Source organism: Candoia aspera, chromosome 2 (genome assembly GCF_035149785.1).
Source record: "Candoia aspera isolate rCanAsp1 chromosome 2, rCanAsp1.hap2, whole genome shotgun sequence".
Classification (NCBI taxonomy): Eukaryota; Metazoa; Chordata; class Lepidosauria; order Squamata; family Boidae; genus Candoia; species Candoia aspera.
Genome location: NC_086154.1, coordinates 130,455,451 through 130,468,390, shown reverse-complemented (window position 1 = coordinate 130,468,390; position 12,940 = coordinate 130,455,451).

The window sequence follows — 12,940 nt, the reverse complement described above, 5'->3', positions numbered from 1 at the left end:
CCTGTGGTGTGAGTGTGGTAGCTGTTTCCCACAAATGGACCATCTGATTGATTTGGCATAAATTGAATTTGCTGTTTTTGCACTGCAGTTCAACACACAGTGAAGCTTTCTAGGGTTGTATCCAATTCTCTTTGGAATAAACAAAAGAGATAATCCATTTGATGTAAGGAAGAAACAGACTCTATGTCTTAAAAGAGCTCTTATCACTAGTGAGTCACAGCCTAATTGACAGGTAACTATTGAGTTAATACCATACAAGTAAAAGGAGTGAGGAACCGGTTTCTTTGCTACAAAATGGTTGAACAGAAAATGGAGGAATGGAAGGAAACTGCATAATCAGATCGCAAAATTCATTTAAACTCTTTGGCGCTCTCTTGAAAGAAAACTATAGGGAAATAGTTGTACAAAGAAAGAAATCTGATCATCAGATAGGGTGTAAAATGCAGGTCATGTGACAGAATGTTTAAAAGATTTTTAAATAAGAAATTATTTTAAACAGCCAACCAACCAACATGTATTTGTGAGATTTATAACCTGCCTTTTTTCCAGGAGCTCAAGGTGGCTTACATAGGGATCTCCCTTCATTTTATCCCCACAACAACAACCCTGTGTGTTAAGGTAGGCTGAGAGGGAGTGATTGGCGCAAAGCCATCTGGCACATTTCCTTAATTGAGGATTTCTCCCCAGTCCATTATCTTAACCACTACACTACACTGGTTCTAAAATAAATAGTGGAAAGGTCAGATGCTGACAATTGATGCATATTTTAAGAGATGCCAGAAAGGAGAAGGAAATCAAATTGCTCACCATTCAGCAAGAGAACAAGCCATATCAGGTAAAGCTTAGGAGCATGTGGAATTTCACTTCTTACGGATCCCTGGCAGTCAAAGGCAGCTCATCTGAGCTAACGTCACAAGTTTCAGTGACAGACCTTTTCTGGTGACTTCCAGCTGTGCTGTGAGTTCAACTCCCAGAATGCCCAGCCAGTGTGGGCACCAAGCTTGGAAAAGCTATGCAGGCGGTAAAGACTACCTCTGGTCTGATGCATACATTTGTCAGATATTTAGCAATATTTGCAGAAATGCACAGTATGAAGCTTCCAGAAGAGATGCATATTTGTCAACCCATAAGAAAAATGCCACAAAACTCAAATTCACCAGGGCTACCTGGTACTATCTCCACCAAGATTTTACAAGTAAGCGTAAGCCTGCTTTCCACTTTATGGTGCTTCCTGCTGCACACAGCAGTACCCACAGGACAAAGTACCTGATACGAGAAGTGGTTGTGTATTGATTCCAACATTCTAAAAACTTTTAAATGTCTTATGAAGGGCACATGCCCGATAAATCACAGTCTTCCATAAGAAAAATTATGCTGGATCAGACAAAATTATGTTTCCTTCCATTGGCAGCTTTCTGGAAAGTTACAAGCAAAGCTTGAAGAGAGTGGCTCAGTTTTTCGGTCGCTCCCCAAATGTTCCCCTTATTTTTAGAAATCTATTATCTCTGAACATAGTAGGTCCACTGTTAGCCATTATGGCAACAGTCAGTAACAGCATCCCTCACCCCGTTGATTATGCTTATTATGCTTATTATCCTTATTATTATCCTTATTATTATCCTTATTATTATCCTTATTATTATTATTATTGTCAGCCCTTGATTTCTAAAAGCCATTTAAACTAGTAGCCCTTCCCATACCTTGTGACAGCGAATTTTGTAGGTTCACTCCCTTTGGTGCAATGACCCCACAAACTGGTTGCAAGATCACTGAGGCCATCTCACTCACTTTTACATTATCTTTTCATTGTAAAATGAGACTGCTCTCATCTTTTTGGCATTCTTCAAAATCAGTAATGAGGAATTGCCTGCAAAAATGGTCAGTGCCGACCCCAATAGCTCTTAACTTTCTTCTTCCCTTTAAAATTCTTAGGACTCCTTTTCTCAGATCGCAATAAAAACACCTCTGGGAGGATAAAGACTGTTGAAACCCAAGCCTTTTTTAGCTGATGGAAAGGGTAACTGGAACTGTTACCTTGTAACTTTTTACACCACACACATGTAAATTTACATTTAAATTATCACTTTTAAATGGGCTTTTAAATTAACACATAAATGATTATCATCCTTATAGAAGCAGCTTGCATGAGGAAAATAGAGAGCCAGTGTGGTGTAGTGGTGAAGGCATCGGGCTAGAAACTGGGAGATTGGGAGTTCTAGTCCCGCCTCAGGCACCAAGCCAGCTGGTGACCTTGGGCCAGTCGCTCTCTCTTAGCCCTAGAAAGCAGGCAAGGGCAAGCCACTTCCAAAAAGCCTTGCCAAGAATACTGCAAGGACTAGTCCAGGCAATCGCCAGAAGTCAAAAACTGACTTGAAGGCACCAAAAAAAAAAAAAAGGAAAATAATAGTGCAACCCAAAATCTACATTTGGAGCCTCCTATCTAGAGTTGGTTGTAAATTGCTTCCCCAAGTTTGCACATCTGTAAGTGGAATTCGAGAGGTACTGTATCATTTTCTCTCTCTGATCCTTTACCTACTGCCTGCGTCAAGAACTTTTACATGAAGAATTTTTACTGCTAGAGGGGTAGTCTTCTGATGTTCTGTTTTTCTTATCCAGTTTCATACCACACCATATCTTATTTAGAAACTTCATTCAACACTTTTGTTTCTACCTCGACTATCCTGTTTCTAGCAGGATGGTATAGTACAGTGATCTGGTACAATAGGACGTGTGCCAGCAAAACAAGAACCCATCTGTTGCATCACTGGAGGATGGAAGGAGTTCCCTTCTATCTGGCTTTTCCTGTTGGGCTTTGATTACACACAGTCACGTGGTATGATTATGACATATTACGCAAAGTACACATATTCCACACTTTCCCCCAGTTCTGCGTAATATTGCCTGTTTCTATTGTTCATTCATCACAGAAAGGAAAGAGATTGACAAAAAATGGCAGGCGATGAGAAGATCCTTTCCATTCTTTTCTCTATAGTCACAATGACTAGAAACTTACTTTTAGAAATGGGGGAAAAAACTAGAGCAAGCACATTAACTTTTGAAAGGCTTTATGGCTCATTTCTCCCCTTACAACCTGCCTACACAGGCAGGCAAACTTACCCTGATGACATAACCACTGGCTAGACCCCTGTGGCCTTTAGAAGCATGTAAAAAAACAAAAAATGTACATACAGTTCTCAGCTACAGCAGATGCCCAGCTTGGTCTATATATCTGCCAAGACTGAGCATGACTAAGTGCTGTATGTATGCACAGTATGTGTTTACTGAATCTCCAACCTGGCTTTCAACTAAAAAATGGACACGCTCCTTAAAGCGTTATTCATGTCCAGGTGCAACTGAAATCAGTGGAATATGAACAATAGCCATAGGGTGTGCTTGCTACAGAATTTCCTGAAGAATAACAATTTGCCATTGTCACCTTTGGTTCAGGATTTCTCCATTTAATTATTCCCGGGCAGGTGGAAAATCAATTGAGGTTGCAGCCAAGGGCACCAGTGCTTATCTTTTCAAAGGAATATGGTAGAGTGACATTTTGCTATTCTATTAATTATTTATAACATTATTTCTAAGTCATTTTATGGCTCAGGAAGGATTCCTAAGGAGACTTAAAATAAATAACATAATATACTTCCATATGTTAAAGAACAACAATCAGTGTGTTTATTCTACATTTCTTGACTACACTTTCTAAAAGAGTATTAGAAGAAAAGGATGAAAATCATAATGACAATTCACAAATAATTCATTACTTCAAAATTCTTTAACCGTTAAAAAGGTAAAGGTTTCCCTTGACGTAAAGTCCAGTCGAACCCGACTCTAGGGGGCGGTGCTCATCTCCGTTTCTAAGCCTTGGAGCCAGCGTTGTCATAGACACTTCCGGGTCATGTGGCCAGCATGACAACTCGGAACGCCGTTACCTTCCCACCGAAGCGGTACCTATTCATCTACTCACATTTGCATGTTTTCGAACTGCTAGGTGAGCAGGAGCTGGGACTAGCAACGGGAGCTCACCCCACCGCGCGGTTTCGAACTGCCGACCTTCCGATCGACAGCTCAGCGGTTTAACCCGCAGCACCATTACTCCATATTAAATTCAATCTCAATATTGGGAGATCGGTCCTGATAAAACTTTATTTTCATGTAACACAATCATCATCATCATTTCTGTGAGCACACATGACTACATTGCAACTAAGAAATCTTTCTGCCAAGTGTTACCATCCCTCAAAAGGTGAAGGTGCCACCTTACACTTACTTTTTCCCATCAATCTTTAAGGTGTTGAAAGGTTGGTATTTTATTCTGTTTAGATTTCAGATATTGTTTATCTTAAAGGCTAAAAAGACACTTAGACCATATTGGAAAACTTATTGATTTAGATTTCTTCTTTTATACAATCATGGCTTCTTTTGCATTGATAGAACCTTTGCTGTGAGCCAGTTGAAATGGATATAGCAGAAAGACAAACTCAGTGATGCACCACTTCTACCTGAATGCAGAATGTGATTAAGGATATTCATGAGATTAGCTTTTCCTAAACCCAGACAAAGTTGATAAGAATGTTCACTTCATAGCAATCTTTCCAAATTATAGTCCATTTAAATGTTGAGATCCACAATTACATCAGGTTTAAACTGTGACCCATTCATTCCCTTTGAACAATAAGATGTTTCATTCCCCAGTCGGATAACCTCTAAATATGTTGGGACATCAACTCCCAGAATTCTCAGCCAGCATGTCCAGCCATGTGAAATACTGGGAGTTGTAGTTTTAATACATTTGATAGCAATATCTCTGAGTGAGATTGGCGGTGACTAAATTTGAAATATAAATTAATTAATTAAATAAATAAATATAGACAGCAATAACATCTTCATCAATTTGCACATGGACTATAGATGAAGAGCAGGGTGGAGAATTAAAGAGGAGTGGGAGCCAGACTGTTATAATCAAGATGAAGGTGGGAATAATTTGCCTGGGCAACCTGTTTTGACCCTTACCATAGGCAAAACATTGTTAGCACTACCTCTAGGCCCAGAAGCTTCTAGTGCAGTTATTGGGGGCTTCAAGTTAGATATTTTATCACACTGGGGAGCTTTTCTTTAGAGATTCAGCAACATTTCCACAGCACTAAGTAGCCCCTTGGCTGACCTTCATTCACTCACAATGGTGCCACATGTGAACAGATTAAGTTGTATGTGAACTTCAGATATGTAATGGTGAGCAAAGCAGTACTGCAAGGCCTTCCATTATGAACATGACATTGTTTTATCAAGTGTTCCCTGTAGTCCATTTACTTGAGCATTAGGAAGTTATGACCATCAATAATTAAAAGCTCTTGTTCAAAATAAATGAACAGATACATTTTTGAGGTCAGATTCATGCTTCCTCAACAGCATGTGCAGTTTTCTTTTATATGCCATGTTTAGGACTAATCAGAAAAGTTCGTTCCTTGCTTCACATTTCTCCTTTGGGAAAACGTCATTTATTGGAGATTAATGTAGTTTTTATCATTATAAAAACTTAAATGTTTGCTACCATTAAGCCTAAGTCATATTAATTGAAGAACAACAGTAGTCTTATGGCACTTTCGAGTAGATCAAACACATATTGTTTCACTGTATCTCATTCATTTTTATCTTTATTAAGTAAGCTGCCCAATTTTAGCATATTTATGCAAGGTAAAGATGGAAAAATTCATATGCTAGAATATGTTCCTATTATCTTCTCTCCATTAGACGTGTGTTAAATTTACATGTGCTATATCTGAGGTCTCTTCCTCCCACTGTCTTTTACATTCTATAGATTCATCTTCCCCCTGTTAAAAGGATTTGGTATGGCACCCCCAGTATACTCCTTTGTCTACAGCTGCATCATTTACTGCAGTCTCTCTCAAATAAGACTGGCTTCTGCTGAGCCCACTGTTCTCTCCTAGTGACATCCTTAATCACAGTAAGTGATTCTATGATTTGCCTTTCTTCCACATACTCAGAGACTCCTCAACAGGAAAATTATGTAATACACACTGGAGAAAAGTGGGAAATCACATGAAGGAAGAAGGAGCTTGTACTGTAGGATTTAAGAGAATGAAGAAGGCAAGCCGTGCACCATCAGAATATCCTCCAGATGTTGAGATTACAAAACAAAACTGAAAGGTACAGAATGAGCACTTACTTTTCCTTTGCAAATTGGAGAGGTTGCTAGCTTTCATTTTTGCTCCATTCTGGTCCAGAAGCAACCTGTCCAGATATGACTACTGGTGCACTTTGGGGTAGCAAGGTACATGAGTGACGTGCATTTATGTGAAAACAGACACCCATTGTTCTCTGATTTGGTTATAGCCTCAGTATTCTCAATGTAATAGGTGCAAAAATATCCAAGCCTGAGTAGGAGAGGCTTCATGTCTTTAAGGGTGGAGGTCTGCTAAAAGCAAATCCTTTATTTGCAGCAAATTCTTTATCTTCATAAGACAAGTGTGGCCTGAGAGAGAATTATTTTGCACTTTGGCTTGTGAAGGCTACACTGGGGAAGAGAGGTCAGATCTTAGGCAGTGGCTATAGCTCAAGAGAACAGATGATTTCTATGCGTATGGTCCTAAATTCAAGCCCTGATGTCTCCAATTAAAGGGCTCTCAAGGTAGCTCCCCAAAAGCCAGGTAGCCTATGGACTGTTTGAGATCTCTGAGTGAAGCCCATCTTTTTCAAGTGACTGGGAAAATAGTGAAATTGTGCAACTGCACTTATTGAACAATTTTGTAGGAAGCTTGGAAAGAAATGATAATTTCTGCTGGGTTTTGAAGCAGCTTCCTTTGACTTATAAGGCAAGAATTAGACTATGCTATGTAATAAATAAATAAATAAATATTGCAACAATCAGGATAAAAATGGGACACACAAAGTCTTGAAAGTATAGTATGAAGGGTTTTTTTAAAACATCAAGTTTTATATTTTGCCTGCATGTATACACACATACACACATATATAGTAGAATGTGTGTCCAGAAAGACCTACTCACAGGAAAGAAAGGAATTGGCCATGTCTTTCCTGGATGAGAAGAGTGAGAGGGCACAGCAGCAGGGGAATTATCCAATGGGAAGATGTGGCGGCTTGCAAGCTGTTGCCAAAGTGTCTTAGTCTAGCCAGGATTTTCTTAAAATGGCATAGAGTGAAGCTAGCATGAGCACAGGACTAGAGCAGCTTAAACAGTAAGTGTGGATATGCTCAGTGGTGAAACCCTACAGCAGTGATTTTTGAAAAAGAACAAAAGCATGATAAAATCATAATATCTTTTAAAAACCTTCATAATAAGAAATATCTTCAAAGGAAGCCAGCAATAATTAGAAATGTGTATTATTAGCATGATGTGGTGAAAGGTCCCCTGTGCAAGCACCGAGTCATGCCTGACCCTTTGGGGGATGCCGCTTTCGCGATGTTTTCTTGGCAGACTATAGCAGGGTGGTTGGCCATTGCCTTCTCCAGTCGTCACCTTCCCCAGCAAGCCAGGTACTCATTTTACTGACCTTGGAAGGATGGAAGGCTGAGTCGACCTGAGCCGGCTACCCGAGAATCCAGCTTCCGCTGGGATTGAACTCAGGTCGCGGGGAGAGTTTTGGTTGCAATACTGCCACCTACCACTCTGTGCCACATGAGGCTCTTACATTATTAGCATATTGCCTGGGAAACCTTCAAATTCAACCCATACTTTAAAAAATAAACCTCTTTTCCCACTCCCTACCGGCCCCATCTCCTTCCATTGTCCTTTATCTCTTATAGGCTATGCAAGGAAGGAAAGGGGAATCCCATAACACATAATTTGGACAAAGCACTTCTTGTTTATAACAAGATAACATGGTGTAATGTCTTTTGTCCAGTAGTTCCCATACCTGCTTTATTTTAGACTTTACTAGATCGTAGCTCTCCTCTATGGGCATCTCATGATACATTAGTAACGAACCACATGCTTGACATGAAGATGGTCTGGTTCACCAGGGTAAAAAAAAAAAAAGCAGAAGGAACCTCCTTCTCTGTGCCTAAGGTTCTTAACAGCTGCTGCCAGCCAAGAGTAGGCATCACTAAGTGAGGTGACATGATGATCTGACTTGGTGTTAGGCAATTTTGTGTTTCTTAACAGTTCCTCAAAGTGTTGTTTGTATTCTCTAGGGTTGTGAAATAATAGTATAGTTATACATATTTGTTCACCAAGTACCTGCATTCTGCAGAGGTAGTGAAAAGCATGACTAGGGCCCTTTCACTCTCTCTACTTCCATTTGTAGAGAGTTCAGGCTGGAGTTCCCATATATCCTAGGAAAGAAAGTGGTTTACTAGAAATTTTGTGTACAGTATTTGAGGTATTTGAGTCACCCTACCGGGATTTATAAGAACTTTCTTCTAGTAATTCTATAAACATTGGTTGTATCTTTTTGTTTTAAGTTCATTACTGTTCATGCAAAACACCCTTACAGCATTACAACAAGAATTGTTTTATATTCTTAAGAATCTTTTGGGAAATACCACCAAATCTGCAGAATATGCTCACCACAAGTATGATTAAGCATGGGTTCATCACCAATGGCTTTTCCCACCAAATTGCCATAATCTCTCCCAGCATAGCTTGAATGTATTAAACTAAAATCAGCCTCAGCATAAAAAAAAAAAAGTAGTTTGTTCTCATTTTTGGAGGGAATATTAAAAAAATGTGCCCTTGAGTTGGAAAAATTCTGTTGAAAAATCATTGTTTAGCAACAGTTTGCATAGCAGTTAGGTATCATTAACAACAACAACAACAACAATAATATTATGAGAACCAGTTTGGTGTAGTGAGTAAGGCACCAGGCTAGAAACCAGGAGATTTTGAGTTCTACTCCCACTTTAGGCAGGAAGCCAGCTGGGTGACCTTGGGCCAGTCCCTCTCTCTCAGCCCTAGGAAGCAGGCAGTGACAAACCACTTCTGAAATCTTGCCAAGCAAACTGCAGAGACTTGTCCAGGCAGTCACTAGGAGTCAACACTGACTCGAAGGCACACATACATACATACATTGTTAGTTCAACAATGAAATAAAAATTAAGAACCAAACTGTTCTATAACTTGGATCTTCAGAGTTTTGTTAATCTGGAACAAGAATATTGTAAAGACAACAAAAATTGACAGTGGAAGTAACTCTCCATAGAGAACAGCAAAGGAGCAAGTTTGGTGTTCATGAAGCAAGAGACCAGAAGATACTCTGCACCACTGGAGCTCACAAGTAGTTTTGATGCCTTCATAGAAGAAACAGTTTTTAAGAGTTCAGAGGAAGAAGAAGAAGAAAATACTATGAAATAGGAGTTAGGATAGTAGATCCCTGAGGGGCAGAGGAGATACAACTGTGTCCTACAAGAAGACAAAGAGAAAGGTTATGGTAGTTGGTGACTCACTGCTATAAGGAACTGAATGAAATGTACATTGCCAAGACTCATTGGATGAAGGAATGTGCTATTTCTCAGAAGGAAGGATTAGGAATATGATTAAACAATTCCCAAAAATTATCAAGTCCACTGATAAAATCTCTTCCTGCTGTTATGGGTTAGGATTAAAGAATGGCGACAGCTATCACTACAGATTTTGAAGATCTAGGAAGGAAGCTCAAGATGCTGTAAGTTCAGGTGATCTTTCTACCTATTTTCCCAGTCCATGGAAGAGGACCAGAAAGGGTTGAAGAAAAATGTTGTAAGTGAATGACTATGCAAATCTTGTTAACAGGAGAGATTTGGTTTCTGACACTACGATTTGAGTTATCTAGCTGGACTACTGGATAAGATGGGTTGCACCGCACAAGATTGGTAAAAATGTGTATAGTGGAAGCATGGTGACTTTGACTAATGCGATTTAAACATGAATTTGGTAGGAGTTAAAGATGAAAATCCTGAAGTAAAGACTTTGAGTAAAAATATATGCACACCAAAACGAAGAGGGAATTTTGCTTTAATTATGCCTTTTAAACCCCTCAATCAAAAACCAGAAAGAACGTTGGCTCCTAAAGTTCATGGCCTTTCTTGTCCATACACTAATGCTCAAAAACCGACTGCATTTGCCTTTTTTGCAGCTGTACCACCCTGCTGACTCATATTCAATCAACTAGTATTCCAAAATGTTTTCCACACATATTATTAACAAGCCAGATATCCCTGGGCAATCCCTTCTCCCTTTCTGTTGTTTTTCTACCTTTTTGAGCATTAGTGTATGGACAAGAAAGGCCATGAACTTTAGGAGCCAACGCTCTTTCTGGTTTTTAATTGGGTTTAAAAGGCATAATTAAAGCAAAATTCCCTCTTCTTTTTGCTGTGCATATATTTTTACTCAAGGAAATGAACGAGATAAATTTGAACTCTTAGCACAAGAGATCATATATGATTTAATATGCATAATGTGAGAACACTTTAATTAGAATACAGCTGTAGAATTTGTCCAAAAGGTAGAACAACAACAGAAAGGGAGAAGGGATTGCCCAGGGATATCTGGCTTGTTAATAATATGTGTGGAAAACATTTTGGAATACTAGTTGATTGAATATGAGTCAGCAGGGTGGTACAGCTGCAAAAAAGGCAAATGCAGTCAGTTTTTAAATCATGAAAAATAAGTGCTCCATTTTATTCTGCTGCAGTCAGACCCCATCTTAAGTTCTAGGTCTAGTTGGGGGGCATCACCCTTTAAAATGGAGTCAGAGAAACTAGTACAGGTTCAGAGAAGAGCTGTGAGGATGCTTCAATTGGATCCCTGCAATTGGGTGAACCTAAATAGCCCCTCCCTTCTCTATGAACATAACAATATTCACTTGGGCTGGGCAATGATCCAAAGTTAAAGGGAAAAAAGTGACTCAGGATATGTCAGGTAGCTCAGGAAAAGCTGCAGCTTCTTTGGTTGTGGCTTATTGGAAGGTGAAGTTTTTAGCTATTGATTTTTTACTTTTTGTAAATCAGTATGCAGTATGCTTCTGTCTGCTGTTTTATTTATACATTGATTTTCAAAAAAATGAAAACTAACAGAGCTGCGCATAGCTTTGAAGGGAGAGTTCAAACGACGTTTCAGTCAAATCAGCCCCTCAAAACCCGTTTGCAAACTGAAGTGCAGACCTGCTCCAAGGAGGCAAACTGAAGCAGGTGTTTTTGAAGCGCCTCATACTCATTTGCAGTTTCTGTGGCTTTTCTGTGGCTTCTGGTTTTGTAAAAGGCAATGGGGCACCTTTATTCTCATATAGGGAGAATGCTGAGGGGAGTGGAATAGGAGGCTTCCTGACTAAAATGAGTAGTCAGTTGTGAGTTTTAACATCTTATTGAACTTGACTACTATCAGGAGGTGGGGATGTTGTGGGTTGAGTTGGTGCTTGAGACTTTGAAGACAACATTCTTCATCCCCACACACAGCAATCAACCAACACATGATCAATTAGAACCATTTTCTTAACAACCAAACACCAGTGATAATGCAACGATCGCAGAAAAAGAACACTACCTCCCAACAAACCATCCCATCACGCAGCTATTGCCATCACTGTTTGCACAGGAAGCAACCAACACACTGGCAAGACAGAACCACCATCTTCTCAACCAAATAAATAATCTACCCAACAAGGCATCAACCACTTGCAAAACAACATCCATCTACAGGACCATCCTAACCAAACAAGCACAAAGGAGGCAAGCCAGAAAAATATATAATCCCTGCCAGCCAATGAACCTTTCTCCAAAACTCCTGGACTGATGATGTTACATGGCTGGTTCTCAAATGCCTGCAACCCACCACTACTTTTAAAGTTTGTATGATTGGGGCAGGTTATGTCTTTTGACAAAGAATGAATGGGTGTCAAGCTAACACTTACAGATGCTGGCCTAAATGTTTACTACTGTTAAAAACTGTCACTTATTCTGTACCAGCCTCTTTCTCTGTGACCTGCCTATCTTTGTAGCCTTGTATCTCACTGTATCAGTTCACTTCTGTTGCATCTAAACATTAACTAAAGAAAGCATTGCTAGCAAGCCCCAAGTCTGACACAGCCAAGTCCTGTTAGAGATGAGAGGTTCCTCCTAGGGATCAGCAACCAATGTGGCTAAACCTCTTACAGACTTTTTGTAAATCTGTTACCGACTTTTTGCGTAGGTGACTGGAAACCTCTTATGGACTTTTTGCGTAAAAATGAAAAAAATGAACTTGTGATTTATGGATTTGATGATTAGACAGGATAGCCTATAGAAAGAAGAGTATCATGAGGTAACTTTAGAGAGAGGTTAAAATGTAATTGTACTTATAACTACTGTGAAGAATATTGGAAGCCACTGCTTTGTATCTTTTTTCTTTCCTTTCTATTTTCCTTTAACCTTTTTTCTTTTCTTGCAGTTTTTGCTTTCTCTTTGCTTGCTTCCTTTTTCTCTTTTCTTCTTTACTTTATATTAGTTCATATTATCTTTTATCCTTTTTTTAAAACAGAAAAATCCTGCAGGATTTTTTGAGGAGAAAATCTCAAAAGTGTATTGCAGTGAAAGAAAAGTGGCAAGCATGCTGATACTCCCCCATTATAACCTATTAAATCCTTTCTGAGCTGAACCTTGAATTACCTCTTGCACTGAGATATTAAGCTACATAGTATGGCTATGCAAACCATTTGGAGGGGCCCTTTGCAAAGTGACAACTGAAGTGCTGCTCCAACTTTCCCACTCAATAGGTTGGGCATTACACCCTCCCAAGGGCATGCTGTGGCTGCTTTGGGCATCTTCCCATGTCATCAGAGCATGAGTGAGCATGCCCAGAAGATATTGCCATTAGGATTGCTGGTGTTCAATCCCAATTCCAGCAGAAGTGTCCATGCATGCTCATACCTGTGATACCTGAGAATGCTTCACTTACTTGGCAAAGTACCTCAACTGCTTTATTGAGTTGTAGTAGATAGGATAAAGC